Source organism: Echinops telfairi, unplaced genomic scaffold (assembly GCF_000313985.2).
Source record: "Echinops telfairi isolate 266 unplaced genomic scaffold, ASM31398v2 ScPeMD7_7458;HRSCAF=8496, whole genome shotgun sequence".
NCBI classification, from domain to species: domain Eukaryota; kingdom Metazoa; phylum Chordata; class Mammalia; order Afrosoricida; family Tenrecidae; genus Echinops; species Echinops telfairi.
The window spans coordinates 39,002,001-39,006,299 of NW_022111358.1; the positions used below are offsets into that span (position 1 = coordinate 39,002,001).

Here is a 4,299-nt window from a genome sequence, read left to right on the forward strand (position 1 = left end):
AAACCCAGTCCCAGTTGCTGTCAAGTGGATCCTAGCTCGTAGGGACCCTGTAGGACCGAGTAGAATAGGGCTGTACCTTCCAAGACTGGTGTCTTTCTAGAAACAGACGGCCTCTGTCTCCCATGGAGGAGCGGGGTTGTCAACCGCAGACGGCTCAGCCAGCAGCAAGGGTTTATCTGCCAGGCCACCAGGGCTTGCATCCCAAGGGGTGAAAGTGTGAAGGCAGCCACACTCTACCCTCTCCGTGTGAGAACTGCCCTAGGCTGCCTGCTGGCTTCCCCCAGCCCCGCCTCCCCCCTGCACTCACCTGAGCTGATGCAATCGGCCCCAGGATGCTGGCTCAGCCTTTGTCCCTTCTCAACAGAGCAGCCCCGAGGGATTCCGGGACAACATTAAGTTAGGTCTTCCCACTCTTATTCTAATCCTCGGGGGTTGCAAACTCACGTAGGAGAATTCTGTCTCCCGCCTTCCCACTCCACGTTGAGTCTTGAATGCTGAATCTTAACCTCTGGACCTAACCCCACCTGGGACTGGGTGTCTTTGTTATGCTAATGAGGTAGGATTAGTGTAGGGTGTGCTCTCAGTCCTTCTCTTTTGAGACAGGAGATGAGGCAAACTGATGCCATCTAGAAGCCTCAGGCTGCAGCTCTCGTCTGGCCTGCAGGAGGCTCTGAGTTGAAATGGGCTCCATGGGAGTGGGCTTGGGTTGGGGTTTTTTTTCCCCTCCCTCCCCGCTTGCCCCTCCCTCATGAGCCCTTGATAATTTTTAAAATTTATAAATTATTATTTTGTCACATCTTGCCCTGTCCGACGTCTCCCTTCACCCACTTTTCTGTTGTCCGTCCCCCAGGGAGGAGGTCACATATAGTTCCTTGTAATCGGTTCCCTCTTTCCAACCCACTCTCCCTCTACCCTCCCAGTTTTGCCACTCACACCACTGGTCCTGAAGGGATCATCCGCCCTGGGTTCCCTGTATTTCCAGTTCCTATCTGTACCAGTGTACATCCTCTGGTCTAGCCAGACTTGCAAGGTAGAATTCGGGTCATGATAGTGGGAGCGGGGAGGAAACATTTAGGAACTAGAGGAAAGTTGTATTTTTCATCGTTGCTACATCGCACCCTGACTGGCTCGTCTCCTCCCCAGACCCCTCTGCAAGGGGATCTCCAGTGGCCTACAAATGGGCTTTGGATCTCCACTCCGCACTCCCCCCATCATTCACTATGGTAAGGTTTTTTGTTCTGATGATGCCTTACACCTGATCCCTTTGACCACCTCGTGGTTGCATAGGCTGGTGTGCTTCTTCCATGTGGGCTTTGTTGCTTCTGAGCTTGATGGCCGCTTGATTACCTTCAAGCCATTAAGACCCTAGATGCTATACTTTTTGATAGCCGGGCACCATCAGCTTTCTTCGGGTGGAGGTGTTTCTGAGACAGTGACACCGGAGAAGCAAGAAGGCGCACTTTCATTTCCTCCCAACTCCCCTGCACCTGCCCGTCCTCGCCCACTGCCCCTCCAAACAAGCAGCTTCCTGATTGCTCCTCCAACCTGCCAGATCTTGTCTCTTGTTGGCAGCTCTGCCTGCTGTCTGTTACCTGCGTGGCTGCAGGGCTGACTCCTTAGCACCCGTGGCTCTTCTTACAAATGCCACCTTTGCAGCCAGGTCATCCCTGGCCCCCCTCTTTAATGTTGCACCTACCCGCTCTCCCACGCTGGGTCTCCCGCCTTTGATTTTCTTTCCTTTTTAAAATACTTTCCGTTGCGAATAAGGTGTAGGTTGATGGGGTAGCTCGTCAGTTGAACATACATCTCGTGTCATCATCTCCATGGGGCATCGCCTATTCCGCTTCTCCCTGGGCTTCCTGTTTCACTTCCTGGGCCGCCTCCTGTCCCATCCTGCTGAACATTATCGTTGGGCCAATGCTGTCCTTCGGATCTGAAGTGGTGATTACTCTGCCTCAGGAGTGACTTCTGTCCCAGACCCGAAGGGTGACAAAGGGCCGTACACCACAGAGGCTCGCTGTCCCTTTCTGACCGGTAAGCCTTTAATGATTTTTGAATTGTGGTTCCCCCCCCTCTTATCTAGGACTTTCCGATAGGATCCTTTTCTGAGCACTTGGGGGTGGGAGCTGGGCACCAGCTAGGTTCTTCTGGCCTCGGGGTTGTGGAAACGGATGCTTGTGTGACCCGTTTGTCTACTGGACTAATTGTTTCCTTGTGGCTTTAGAATTTCATCTCTTTTCTTTTCTCCAGATAGGAAGGGCTCATTGGTTGCACCTTCTATAGCTGCCTGCTAAGGAGCTTTTAAGACCCCGCTTGCAACACCCTTACCTGCTTTGATTTCTCATGACACATTTTCCGTATTTTATCCCCCTCCCCACCCGACCCCCTCCTCCTGGAGAAACTACTCACTCACTGCCATCAACGCTGACTCATAGGGACCCCTGTGGGTTTTCCAAGACTGTAACTGCATGCGAGTAGAAAGCCCAGGCATTCTCCCAAAGAGCTGCTGCTGGTTTTGAACTGCCGACCAGGGCTTTTGTTTGTCTCATTCACTGCTGTGAGCCCAGCACCTAGATTAGGACCCAACATTCAACACACTTTGGTCAACTGAGTGGCTGCCTGCATGAATTCATTCAGCTATCATTTCAGACTGCACTGGGACAGCTGGGGCCAAGGCCCTGCTTGGCAGTGTCCAGTGTGACATCAGCCCCTGCCCCCCCCCCCCAGTCAGCCCATAAGCACATGTTCATTTGATGGGTAAAACAACGGCCCTCTGCACCCAGAGATCCCGGCCCCACCTGCGTTGTCTCTTTTGGCCTCAGCTCATCAGAAGTCTCTGGAAAACCAACAAAGCCCTAGCCCTCTGCCAGGAAGGTCTGCAGCCGCCTTGCTGTTTTAGCTGTTTTCCAGGTTCCCTGGGTGGATGTTTGCCGCAGGGGCCCATGGGGAGCCAGGGTCAGGTGCTGGGGTGAGCCGAGCCGCTCAGGAAGCGCAAGTCTTCCAGCTTGGGACCGTTCTGATGCTGCCCATCGAATCTTCAGGTGGTCTTGCCCCTTTCCGTCTCCGTCCTGGCCTGCAGCCTGCATGCTGGTCCTTGCACTTACCCAGAAGGGTGCCCAGCAACGGAAGGGAGGACCAAGCCCAGCATAACAGCAGCCCTGCCCTCCGCTGGGGTCATGGAGAAGGATAGAGTGGGCAGTGAAGGCCCAGTGCAGAATCCTCACCGTCTATTGGCAGTGAGGGGGTGAGGTGGGGGGGGGACCCGGGGCCAGAGTCATATACAGCCTGTCTGGCAGTGGAAGTGTGTGTGCTGCTGAGGTGCCCAACACTTTCAGCAGAGCTTTCAGACTAGGAATAAAGGCCTGGTGTTCGACCTCACCAAACAAACCAGTGACAACCCCGTGGATCACAAGGTCCGATTTGCAGCCAGTCATGAGGGGGTGGCACGTTTTGTTCCGTTGTGCATGGGGCCGTCCGGGACCCCAGCGAGTGGCAGAGAAGGATGCAAGCCCTCCATGAAGGGGACTGGCCATTGAAGTTCAGGCTGCCAAGCTAGAGAAGCCAAACCAGTGAATATCAATGCATCCATGATGGGGCTCCAGGAAGTTTCTGGGAAAATTCCATTGTCTTTTATTTCCAGTTTCCCATCGACTTATTGAAATCCCCTCATGGATGTGTGTGTGTTTGCTGAAGTTTACAGATTAATATACAGATTGATTTCTTGAAATTGACACAGAGGTTCACCTCAAGGAAATGGCTCATGCAATTGAAGGGACTGGCAAATCTTAAATCCAGGGATCAGCCAGTAGGCTGAAGACGTCCCTTAAATCACATGGCTACAGGGGACCAGCGAACCCCAAATCTGCAGGCCAGATGACAGGCTGCAGGCTCACGAGGTGGAAGGAACTGGCAAATCCGGATTCTGTGCATCAGGGGCTAGCTCAAGGCTTCTCCCAGAATCAAAGGTCAGATCAAGAGATGAATGCGGGACAGAGAGAGAGACTTCTGCCAAGGAGACCCAAATAGATTGTATTCTGGTCACACGCCGAAGGAAAGTTCTCATCCAATCCTGACGGCTTACATCCGGTCCAGGAATGCGGGATGATGGGATAATGGAGGGTGAGGACTACATGTCTGTCAAGCTGCTGAGAAACCCAGCCTAGCCAAGTTGACACATTACCCTAACCATCGCAGCACCCGGGGACTCAGGAAGGATCGGTCAGTTATGTCCTGATGAGACAGATGGAGCTTCATGGTGGGAGTTGCTGAGTGCGGTGGTCAAATAAGGGTGAGTGCTGT

The 4,299-nt window shown here is 53.3% G+C and overlaps 1 protein-coding gene across 1 annotated transcript in view; it reads left to right on the plus strand.

The window, feature by feature from the left end:
• The first annotated feature begins 1,824 nt into the window (after window positions 1-1,824).
• The window catches only part of ARSG (arylsulfatase G), a 91,651-nt gene continuing 89,176 nt past the window's right edge, over window positions 1,825-4,299 (plus strand). Inside the window, exon 1 of the mRNA XM_045299485.1 lies at window positions 1,825-2,034. The gene's annotated coding sequence lies outside the window, so the exon portion shown is untranslated. The remainder of the gene's footprint in view (window positions 2,035-4,299) is intronic.